This window comes from Pseudorca crassidens, chromosome 5 (assembly GCF_039906515.1).
Source record: "Pseudorca crassidens isolate mPseCra1 chromosome 5, mPseCra1.hap1, whole genome shotgun sequence".
In the NCBI taxonomy this organism is placed as follows: Eukaryota; Metazoa; Chordata; class Mammalia; order Artiodactyla; family Delphinidae; genus Pseudorca; species Pseudorca crassidens.
In genome coordinates this window covers 49,935,175-49,948,870 of record NC_090300.1, presented here as the reverse complement: position 1 = coordinate 49,948,870, position 13,696 = coordinate 49,935,175, and positions in this window count along the sequence as shown.

The following is a 13,696-nucleotide window of genomic DNA, read 5'->3' as shown; positions in this document are numbered from 1 at the left end:
CAATTCTTCCCTGGGTCTCCAGCTTGCCCGCCTCTCCTGTGGATTTTAGATTTGCATTTCCACAATCATGCGAACTCAGACTTTAAAATAAATTCTCTCTCTCTCTCTCTCCATATATGTGTATATCTCCTAATGGTTCTGTTTCTCTGGAAAACCTTGATAATAACGACACTCTGTCACAACGAATACTTAAACCACGCTGAATAGCAACTTTCCCAACCACAAAATGAAGGAACTGGATCACATGACTTCAAAATCCTTTGTAGCCAGGATTTCTATGAGCTACAATTTAAGGTCATTTTCTCAGAGGTATAAGAGATTGAATGAGCTGCATTCTACTTCCATTGTTGATCACTTACAATATAATCTTTAGTAAGTACTAAGAGGAAATAGTTGTAATTATATACAAATTAATAACCATATATACACACTCTGTTTCTAAAGAAATAAGTTTTAAGTCCATATGATACCAGCACAAATGGTGGAGGGAAAAAAAATCTAAAAACACAGACTTTTTCCCCCCAAATTACCACTTTGTCATTTTTTTCATGAACTGACCAGAACAACTAATATTTTATTATTATAGTTAAGAGGTATTGTTTGATTGAAATTATATTTATTTTCAATGGTTAGTCCATCTTTGCAATGTTATTTTGCCTTTAAAAGCTAATGATCTATGTAGAATTCACATGAATATATCATCAAAAGCATTTACATGAAGACACAAAATAATTTATTTTCTTGATCAACCATCCACATTGGCAACTATGTTTTTTAAACAGATGGCACTATGATAAATTATCTAATATGTAGGAATCATGGCATGAATCTGGAAACTTTGCACAGATGCTTATTATAAGATGTTCACGATCACATATTACTTGCACATTCAGAGAATGAGAGAGCCTTCTGTTGTAAAGACGTTTTCATGGTGAGGTTGCTTGTAGTAAAATTTAGTGATGCTGCTTTGCTTTAAGGGTGATGTATTTCCTATGAAATCAATTTATTTACTTATATTTACTAAAGATAAAATATTTCTAAGAAAACTTTGGATGGGAAAGATTGATTTAGAGTTTATTCATTTTAATAAAAGGAGTTGAAAATACTCTGGGCTTAAATGTATTTACAGAACTAGATTTCCAGATCTAAATATCATTTTAATTTTCAACCACAGAGCTCTCCAGGCTGTCAGTAGAAAAACTTCATTTTGTTATACAGAGAAAATATTGTTTCAAGTGAAAAATTAAATGCTGATATAAAGATATATGAATTATGATGCTATATCAATTCTCCCTGAAATGCAGGTTACAGAATAGCAGGTAAAATGGACCATTCAGGAAAAAAATCTTTTATTCCAAAGGCACAAAGCTAATTAACTTGAGTTGTAAAGGACTTTAAGATGATATTAATAGGGAGCGAGTGACTTGAAATGTTGAGCGATGATTCCCAAGGAAGGTAGGTAAATCACTTGACATAATATTAATACAAATAACTGGCAGAAACATGGGTCATAACAATCTCTTTCTTGGTTCTTTAATACTGAAATATGTAAGTCTCTAAGAGTCGGATGTCCGAGTCTCAGCTCCAAACACAAATTCTGAGTTTCACTGATTTATACATGGAGAAAAACACAAGGTCCTAGCATATTCGAGGCCCTAATTCATCTATTTTTACTTTCTGTCCCATGTCTTTCTGGTTTTGTGTGTGCCTCTCTTACACACACCACCATGAACATATAAACACACTTTCTAAAAATTCAAGGAATATGCACATATAGTACTGATTATTTTAACTTCATTTTGGATTGCTTTTTCTAAATTATCCAAAAGAAATTCTCATCTATCCACATATTTATTAGATTGGAAGTCATTATTGAACTTTAAATCTATAAACCAATGATGACAAATTACAAGCCCGATTATGTGACACTTGTCTTTCACTTTTTGCCTAGGCACATTTGAGAGTTACTTAAACAAGGTCTAAATTTGGTTGATGTACAATAAATCTTATGTTTCTATGATAAAAAATTTAAATATCATCAGGGACTTTCATTGAAACAAACTGATAGTATTAAAACTGGAACTTAGAAATTCCACAATATTTTGATTTTTCTTATGTGAACTACAGAAATTGTTATTTTCTGATTAAGAGCAATATAATAATCCCTTACTGAGTCAATAGAAAATGTGGAAGCTATTTTATTTTCTTCCTTGAGTTTATACATCAAGTTAAATACACTTTGGTTAAGAAATAAATTTTAAATATAAATAAAAATTTATGAGGGGATGAATTAAGTAGACATAAAGAGACAGATCAGTTTTTCCCTGTATTTTAAAACATTTTTCTCTCTTTACTCTTTAATTTTTCTTATTTTCCTTATGTTGAGGTGTTGTGTTTAATAGCTGCAACAAAACAAGGAAACTCAAGAAATACTCAAGCCAACAGTTTTCAAACTATGGATTAGGGATCCCTTCATTTCTATGAGTCCCTTTAGGGAGATCTGTAAAGTTAAAACTATTTTCATAACACTGAGACCTCATTTGTATTTTTCACACTCGTTATTTCACAAGCGTACAGTGGAGTTTTCCAGAGCCTACATGATATGTGATATCACAACAGACTGAATGTGGAAGCAGATATGAGAATCCAATTGTCTGCTATTAAGAGAGACATTTAAAAGTTTTTTTTTTTTGTTAATGCTACTCTTCTGACTAAATTGTTTTGTGATTTCAAAAATCAAGTTATTTTGCTTAAAAATATATTTAAGTTAACATGTAGTGGGTTTATTACTATTAAAAATAAATAAATATTTTTTAAATTCTCTGTTTTAACTTCTAACACTGTAAATATTAATACATATAACTCATTAAAAAGCTATTTGGGGGCCTTCCCAGGTGGCGCAGTAGTTAAGAATCTGCCTGCCAATGCAGGAGACATGGGTTTGAGCCCTGGTCCAGGAAGATCCCACATGCCGTGGAGCAACTAAGCCTGTGTGCCACAACTACTGAGCCTGCGCTCTAGAGCCCGGGAGCCACAACCACTGAAGACTGCATGCCTAGAGCCTGTGCTCTGCAACAAGAGAAGCCACCGCAATGAGAAGCCCTCGCACCACAATGAAGAGTAGCCTGCGCTTGCCACAAACTGAGAAAGCCTGCGCACAGCAACAAGGATCCAACACAGCCAATAAATAAATAAATAAATACATAAATACATACAATCTATTTAAAAGAAAGCTGTTTGGAATCTTCAGCAATTTTTAAGTGTGTAAAGAAACCAAAGTTTCAAAACTTTAAGATGATCTGACATAAATTAACCCACAACACCTGAGATTATGGCCAGTTTCCATATAAATGTAAAAACCTAAAGTGACCAGAATGCCCTAGTATATACACCTCCCTCTTCTGTTAACCTATTCAGCTAAAATAAACTAAGATATTTCATATTCAAATCATTGTGCTAAGCATTGTGACTAGAATGATCAATGAGCCCCTGCATCTATCACAGAAGGAGGCAGTGTTCTGGACTATCAAGTTCTTACAACTGTGAGGGTGGTATCTGCTTGGGAGATTGTACCCTGTATCTGATATGGAGCACTGTTTACCAAATACTGCTTTTTGCATTTTTATACTAATTATTATGCCTTAGCTATTCTTTATCTGCAATTATAGCAATGAATCAAGGTGCCTGTATCCTATGCCTAAGGTCATGGTGCCTTTCTTACACAAGGTCCAAAGTACACCTGGGTTATGCACACTGCCACAAAACTTTTTAAGTTTATATGATGGGAATATAAAAAGAAAAAAAGAAAAATATCCTTGCAATATAGGTTTTGAGAGTCTATTTTAAAGTCAAGTTTTTTGTTTTATTAAAGTTGAGCTTTGTTAAGAGAATAAAATATCCTTGAAGAGCAAAAGTTTAAGGCTCTTATAGCAGAATATAAGCTTATGTCACAACAAGAATTAGATAAATGATAGAGGAAAACATATGACTTGGCCCAAGGAAGATGCAGTTCATCTGGCATGGAATGCGGTTTAGAAGAAGATACTGAAAACTATAATCAGAGGTGAAATTTATGGAGGTGGTGTATGGAGAAGCAAACACAGCATCACAAGCCTGGCTAGCATGGGTCATACCATCACAGAGCTAAGTGGGATCCAGGCCAATGTTTGAGTCACATCAGTCCCCACATGAGCATGTGCCTCACATTGCTGGTCTGAGTAGTCATGTAGGTTATGCTTCTCATCATTTCTGGTAAAGGCTTTCCTCAACTATTTCCTATGGGTTGCTCATGAATCATCATAAAGAATGGATTCTCACCAGCTCTGCAAGATTTTGCAGAGCTCCAGTCAAAATGACCAATGTGGGTGTTCCAATATTTACATCATGTCCTCTTGTAAGCCTTTTGAATAACACCAGAGAATTTACAAAATTAGAATGATACATAAGACATAGACCTTAGCTACTAGACTATAAAGGTATAAACCAGACCTGTTACTCATGGGGATTTATATCACCACAGAGTCATTACTAATCTTTAGAAAAATAAAATAAAATAAAATAAAGAGAAGTCTAGTCATTTGAACCAAAGGTCACGACCAACACTTTAGGGAAAAAATATCATACCAAGGAAGAAATACGTTTTTCAAAAAAAATAAAGAAATAAAGAAAGAAGGAAGGACATAGAAAATAACATTTAAACTTCTTTATTGGGTTTTAAACTTTCAAAATATGGAATCTATTTTCAGCTACAGAATACAAATTTCCATAACAAAATCCCTAAATGTTGTGGTTGAGAGAATATTTGAAGAGCTTGGACTTTGTAGAAAAAGACTGGTATCTATATCCAGGCCAGAAGGAAAATGTGCAGCTGGTAATGTGAACACTAAATCACTTAGGAGATGTCTTGAGCAGCCAGAAAAGGGGCTTACCATTATTGAGGGGGTGAGGACACCTGCATCTCTTTTGAATTAGATGCAATTTTGACTTAGCTGGAGAGTGGTGCATGACTGCTCAAAGAACGATTTGCCTATGCTGGTGGCAAAGCTACTAGTGGAGGACGTGAACATTCTTGGAACCACCGCAGACCTTCTGAATTGAAAACTCTGGGTGTAGTTCTTCAGCAAGCCCTTGTGGTGATTCTGATGCACAGTTATTTTGAGAACCACTGTTCTAGGGTAAGACATAGTGTCCTCTGGTACTCAGATGTTGGAGAGGTGGCAAGTGACAGAAAAATCAAGTTTGAGACTATTTGGCTTTCAAATTCTAGGAAGAAATTGCATCCTTGCCTAAGAATAAGTGTCTTTTTCAGGAATCAATGTTTTACTTAAGTAGGATGAAATTGAGATAATATTTTTACGGATGAAAACAATGGACTTCTAGTTCTGATAATGTCGGCTATACGCTGGCTTCCATACCCATTGAAATAATGGTATACATTGTAACAGAGGAAGTCAAATACAGCTTAAATAAAGTATTTATTGATCAATTTTGGGTTTCAAATCAGACAATCTTTTAGTCTAATGGAAGATAATAGACTTTTTAACATTTTTTCTACATTTTAGAATCTTTTTTTTTTTTTTAAATATCAAGAAAAAATTTAGCAGTCTGAGCAGTTTTTTGCCAAAGCCAAGTCTAGACCAGGCATAGTATATAAATGATATGAGGACAGTTTATTGTGACTCAGAAAGGAAACAAACATGTGAGCAGTGACATGAACATAAATATAGAGAATAAAAGACTTGTTAAGATATTGAGAGAGGGCAGACAACAGAAGCAAGAAGAACTAAAATCTTGCAGCCTGTGTAACGAAAACCGCATTCACAGAAAGATAGACAAAACGAAAAGGCAGAGGACTTTGTACCAGATGAAAGAACAAGATAACTCCCCAGAGAAATGGTTAAATGAAGCAGAGATAAGCAAACTGTCAGAAAAAGAATTCAGAATAATGATAATGAAGATGATACAGGACCACGGAAAAAGAACAGAGGCAAAGCTTGAGAAGATGCAAGAAATGTTTAACAAAGACCTGAAAAATCAAAGAACAAACACCTAGAAGAATTAAAGAACACATAAAAAGAGATGAACAATACAATAACTGAAATGAAAAATACACTAGAAGGAAGCAATAGCAGACCTAAGGCAGGTCTAAGCAGACCTGAGGCAGAAGAACGGATAAGTGCCCTGGAGGACAGAATGGTGGAATTCACTGCTGTAGAACAGAATAAAGAAAAATGAATGAAAAGAAATGAAGACAGCCTAAGAGACCTCTAGGACACTAAACACAACAACATTTGCAATATATGGGTCCCAGAAGGAGAAGAGAGAGGGAAAGGACCTGAAAAAATATTTGAAGAGACTATAGTCGAAAACTTCACTAACGTGGGTAAGGAAATAGCCACCCAAGTCCAGGAAGCACAGAGAGTCTCAGGGAGGATAAACCCAAGGGGAAACAGGCCGAGACACAGAGTAATCAAACTGACAAAAATTAAAGACAAAGAAAAATTATTAAAAGCAACAAAGGAAAAATTACAAAGAACATACAAAGGAACTCCCATAAGGTTAATAGCTGATTGCTCAGCAGAAATTTTACAAGCCAGAAGGGAGTGGTAGGATATATTTAAAGTGATGAAAGGGAAGAAACTACAACCAAGATGACTCTACCCGGCAAGGATCTCATGCAGATTCGACAGAGAAATCAAAAGCTTTACAGACAAGCAAAAGCTAAGAGAATTCAGAATTCACCAAACCAGCTCTACAGTAAATGCTAAAGGAACTTATCTAGGTGGGAAACACAGGAGAAGAAAAGGACTTACAAAACAAACCCAAAACAATTAAGAAAATGGTAATAGGAACATATATATTGAAAATTACCTTAAACGTGAATGGAATAAATGCTCCAACCAAAAGATACAGGCTCACAGAATGGATACAAAAACAAGACATATATATATGCTGTCTACAAGATACCCACTTCAGACCTAAGGACACATACAGACTGAAAGTGAGAGGATGGAAAAAGATATTCCATGCAAATAGAAATCAAAAGAAAACTGGAGCGGCAATACTCATATCAGATAAAATGGACTTTAAAATAAAAAAATGTTACAAGAGACAAGGAAGGACACTACATAATAATCAAGGGATCAATCCAAGAAGAAGATATAACAATTATAAATATATATGCATCCAACATAGGAGCACCTCAATACATAAGGCAACTGCTAACAGCTATAAAAGAGGAAATTGACAGTAACACAATAATAGTGGGGGACTTTAACACCTCACTTACACCAGTGGACAGATCATCCAAACAGAAAATTAATAAGGAAACACAAGCTTTAAATGACACAAGACCATATAGATTTAATTGATATTTATATGAAATTCCATCCAAAAACAGCAGATTACACTTTCTTCTCAAATGCACATGGAACATTCTCCAGGATAGATCACAGCTTGGATCACAGATCAAGCGTTAGTAAATTTAAGAAAACTGAAATCATATCAATCATCTTTTCTGACCACAAAGCTATGAGATTAGAAATAAATTACATGGAAAGAAATGTAAAAAACACAAACACATGGAGGCCAAACAATACATTACTAAATAACCAAGAGATCACTGAAGAAATCAAAGAGGAAATAAAAAAATACCTAGAGGCAAATGACAATGAAAACACAACCATCCAAAACTTATGGGATGCAGCAAAAGCAGTTCTAAGAGGGAAGTTTATAGCAATACAATCCTACCTCAAGAAACAAGAAAAATGTCAAATAAAAAATCTAACCCTATACCTAAAGGAACTAGAGAAAGAAGAACAAACAAAACCCAAAGTTAGTAGAAGGAAAGAAATCATAAAGATCAGAGCAGAAATAAATGAAATAGAAACAAAGAAAACAATAGCAAAGATTAATAAAACTAAAAGCTGGTTCTTTGAGAAGATAAACAAAGTTGATAAACCTTTAGCCAGACTCATCAAGAAAATGTGGGAGAGGACTCAAATCAATAAAATTAGAAATGAAACAGGAGACGTTACAATGGACATCGCAGAAATACAAAGCATCATAAGAGACTACTACAAGCAGATCTATGCCAATAAAATGGACAACCTGGAAGAAATGGACAAATTTTTAGAAAGGTATAACCTTCCAAGACTGAACCAGGAAGAAATAGAAAATATGAACAGACCAATCACAAGTACTGAAATTGAAACTGTGATTAAAAATGTTCCAACAAACAAAAGCCCAGGACCAGATGGCTTCACAGGTGAATTCTATCAAACATTTAGAGAAGAGCTAATACCCATCCTTCTTAAACTCTTCCAAAAAATTACAGAGGAAGGAACACTCCCAAGCTCATTCTATGAGGCCACCATCACCCTGATAGCAAAATCAGACACAGATACTACAAAAAAAGAAAACTAAAGATATTGAGTAGCAATCTGATAAGGGACACCTTGGGGTGGGGAAAAATAAAATAATTGCAAGACAGGGGACAGAGCAAATTGAAAGAAAAGACCTGGTCTCTGAGGCACTTTATAACTACAGAAGAAGAGAAGTAGCAACTGGACATTCACAGGCAGAAGGAGAGCTGAAGATGGTGCACAGGGACCTACCTGAGAGCTTGCCTGAAGCAGACATGAGCTACAGAAGCTCTTCATCACTCTTAGAGCATGTGGCCATGCTGAGGACCTGTGACCTGCAAAGGACTGAAAGTTAGAATAAGGGAGCAACAGAATCTGGGAACCTGAGGCAGTGGGAGCAGCCAGTCATCATGAGTGAGTACCATCCTGATGGTCTAAAACCAGGCCGAACCAGGTGCTCCTGAGCCTACAACAGTTCAGGAATGACTGTCAGGGAAAAGTTCACTGAGGACAATGAACAGTGAGACGTCTATGGACAATGGCTTCCACTGAGATTAGAAAACTTCACTTTGAACCAAGGCATCAAACTGGAAAGTCATGGTAAGAACTTTTGAAGCAGATGTAGCCCTGATAATATGCTCAAACTTTATACTGACAGCGTAATTAAGTGAAAGGAGCTATTTTCAACCAGAAGATATCAAATTTAATAAACAAATGTAGGGTCCACTGCCATGTTACTACCATCAGCAGGAATATATGCTCCAAGAGACAATGAGATCAGCTATAGATAATCAAGTTATATTGTCAGAGTCAAAATATGTAACTAAACACAGAAGGAGTCAGAATCCATGGGATTCTCTTTTCCAAAATTCTTAGATCATCCAAGTAAAGCCCCCACTACAGCAAGTGAGGCACTTTGGTAACATCTTAGATAAGTAGATCAATTTTGTGTCCAAAGAAATATTATATTGGCACTTAAGTAAAAGCAAACTTTACCTGAAACAACACTTACAGGCAATCCATGCATGTATAAAAGCAGCAATAAACTGCATTTGTTGAAGTAGGATTTTCACTATCATACAAGTATCACTTCAGATAAATTTGAGAGGAAGCTACTGCAGTCAAGAAATTTCCAGGAATATTTTTGAAAAATCAGTATGACTTATTTACCAAAAATAAGCTGAGTAAACTGGCATGTGTGTGTTTCAAATATTGGCATCCACTTCTAAGGCCAAAACAGCTTGTAGCCAAGGACTGAGTGCAAACGGTTCAAGATATGCTACATAAAATGATGCCAAATTAGATAATAAATGCCTTCTATAAAAACAAAATTACTAGGCATGAGTGGCAGCAGGTGTGAGGGCTGTACTGCTGAGATGCTGGAGCTCCTGGAAGAACCCCCATTCTGAGGAAATGGAAGTGGAGGCTGAGTTGGTCCCCACATTGTGACACTACTTGTGGGGGAGCAGGGCAGAGACGAGTGGCTGACAGGGTATTGGTGCTCCACCCAGGTGTTGAACCTGAGCCTCTGAGGTGGGAGAGCTGAGTCCAGGACATTGGACTGCCAGAGACCTCCCAACGCCATGTAATATCAAACAGTGAGACCTCTCCCAGAGATCTCCACCTCAACCAAAAGGCCCACCTCCACTCAATGGCCAGCAAGCTCCAGTGCTGGATGGCCATGGCAAACAGCTAGCAAGACAGGAACACAAACCAACTCATTAGCAGAGAGGCTGCCTAAAGTCATACCAAGTTCACAGACACTCCAAAATACACCACCAGATGTGGCCCTGCCCACCAGAAAGACAAGATTCAGCCTCATCCACCAGAAAACAGGCACCAGTCCCCTCCACCAGGAAACCTACACAAGCCATTGACCCAACCTCACCCACTGGGGGCAGACACCAAAAACAATGGAAACTATGAACCTGCAGCCTTCAAAAAGAAGACCCCAAACACAATAACTTAAACAAAATGAGAAGATAGAGAAAAATGCATCAGATGAAGGAGCAATGTAAAAACTCACCAGACCAAACAAATGAAGAGGAAATAGGCAGTCTAAGTGAAAACGAATTCAGGGTAATGATAGTAAAGATGATCCAAAATCTGGGAAATAGAATGGAGAAAATAGAAGAAAGTTTTAACAAGGACCTAAAAGAACTAAAGAGCAAAAAACAATGATGAACAACACAATAAATGAAATTAAAAATTCTTTTAAAGGAATCAATAGCAGAATAACTGAGGCAGAAGAATGGATAAGTGACCTGGAAGATAAAATAGTGGAAATAACTGCCACAGAGCAGAATAAAGATAAAAGAATGAAAAGAATTGAGGACAGTCTCAGAGACCTCTGGGACAACATTAAAAACACCAACATTTGAATTATAGGGGTCCCAGAATAAAAAGAGAAAAAGAAAGGGTCTGAGAAAATATTTGCAGACATTGTAATTGAAAACTTCCTTAACATGGGAAAAGATATACTCAGTCAAGCCCAGGAAATGCAGAGAATCCCATACAGGATAAATCCAAGGAAAAGCACACAAAGACACATATTAATCAAATTATCAAAAATTAAATACAAAGAAAAATATTAAAAGCAGCAAGGGAAAAACAACAAATTATATACAAGGGAATCCCCATAAGGTTAACAGCTCATCTTTCCGCAGATGATCTGCAAGCCAGAAGGGAGTGGTAGGACATATTTAAAGTGATGAAAGGGAGGAATCTACAATGAAGATTATTCTACCCAGCAAGTATGTCATTCAGATTACATGGAGAAATTAAAACCTTTACAGAAAAGCAAAAGTTAAGAGAATTCAGCACCACCAAACTACCTCTCTAACAAATGCTAAAGGAACTTCTCTAGGCAAGAAACACAAGAGAAGGAAAAAACCTACAAAAACAAGCCCAGAACTATTAAGAAAATGGTAATAAAAACATACATAATGATAATTACCTTAAATGTAAATGGATTAAATGCTTCAGCCAAAAGACATAGACTGGCTGAATGGATACAAAAACAAGACCCATATATCTGCTGTCTACAAGAGACACACTTCAGACCTAGGGACACATACAGACTAATAGTGATGGGATGGAAAAAGATATTCCATGCAAACGGAAATCAAAAGAAATCTGGAGTAGCAATTCTCATATCAGACAAAATAGACGTTAAAATAAAGACTGTTAAAGAGACAAAGAAGGACACTACATAATGATCAAGGGATCAATCCAAGAAGATGTAACATTGTAAATATTTATGCACACAACATAGGAGCACCTCAATACAAAAGCAAATGCTAACAGCCATACGAGGGGAAATCAACCATAACACAATAATAGTAGGGGACTTTTAACACCCCACTTTCACCAATGGACACATCATCCAAAATGAAAATAAATAAGGAAACACAAGCTTTAAATGACACATTAGTCAAGACGGACATAATTGATATTTATACGACATTCCATCCAAAAACAACACAATACACTTTCTTCTCAAGTTCTCATGGAACATTCTCCAGGACAGATCATATCTTGGGTCAAAAATCAAGCCTTGTAAATTTGAGAAAATTGAAATTGCATCAAGTATTTTTTCTGACCACCATGCTATGAGACTAATCATCAGTTACATGAAAAGAATGTAAAAATACAATGTAAAAATACATGGAGGCTAAGCAATACACTACTAAATAACCAAGAGATCACTGAAAAAATCAAAGAGGAAATAAAAAAATACCTAGAAACAAATGACAATGAAAACATGATGACCCAAAACCTATGAAATGCAGCAAAAGCAGTCTAAACAGGGAAGCTTATAGCAATACAATCTTACCTCAAGAAACAAGAAAGTCTCAAATAACAACCTAACCTTACACTTAAAACAATTAGAGAAAGAACAACAACAACAACAAAAAACCCCAATGTTAGCAGAAGGAAAGAAATCAAAAAGAACAGATAAGGAATAAATAAAAAAGAAATGAAGGAAATGATAGCAATGATCAATAAAACTAAAAGCTGGTTCTTTGAGAAAAAAAACAAAATTGATAAACCATTAGCCAGACTCATCAAGAAAATAGTGAGAAGACTCAAATCAATAGAATTAGAAATGAAAAAGAAGTAACAACTGACACTGCAGAAATACAAAGGATCATGAGAGATTACTACAAGCAGCTCTATGTCAGTAAAATGGACAACTGGGAGAAATGAACAAATTCTTAGAAAAGCACAACCTTCCAAGACTGAACCAGGAAGAAAAATAAACTATGAACAGACAAATCACAAGCACTGGAATTGAAACTGTGATTAAAAATCTTCCAAAAAACAAAAGCCCAGGACCAGATGGCTTCACAGTTTAATTCTGTTAAACATTTAGAGAAGAGCTAACACTTGTCCTTCTCAAACTCTTCCAAAATATAGCAGAGGGAGGAACACTCTTAAACCCATTCTACGAGGTCACCATCACCCTGATACTAAAACCAAACAAAGATGTCACAAAAAAGGAAAACTACAGACCAATATCACTGATGAACATAGATGCAAAAATCCTCAACAAAATAATAGCACACAGACCAAAGAGCACATTAAAAGGATCATACACCATGATCAAGTAGGGTTTATCCCAGGAATGCAAGGATTCTTCAATATATGAAAATCAATCAATGTGATAGACCATATTGACAAACTGAAGGATGAAACCCATATGATAATCTCAATAGATGCAGAAAAATCTTTTGACAAAATTCAACTCCCATTTATGATAAAAACTCTCCAGAAAGTAGGCACAGAGGGAAACTACCTCAACGTAATAAAGGCCATATATGACAAACCCACAGCCAACATCATTCTCAATGGTGAAAAACTGAAACCATTTCCTCTAAGATCAGGAATAAGACAAGGTTGCTCACCCTCACCACTATTATTCAGCATAATTTTGGAAGTTTTAGCCATGGCAATCAGAGAAGAAAAAGAAATAAAAGGAATCCAAATTGGAAAAGAAGAAGTAAAACTGTCACTGTTTGCCAATGACGTGATACAATACATAGAGAATCCTAAAGATGCTACGAGAAAACTACTAGAGCTAATCAATGAATTTGGTAAAGTAGCAGGATACAAAATTAATGCACAGAAATCTCTTGCATTTCTATACACTAATGACAAAAATTATTAAAGAGAAATTAAGGAAACACTCTCACTTACCATTGCAGCAAGAAGAATAAAATACTTAGGAATAAATCTGCCTAAGGAGACAAAAGACCTGTATGCAGAAAACTATAAGACACTGATGAAGAAATTAAAGATGATACAAACAGATGGAGAGATTTACCATGTTC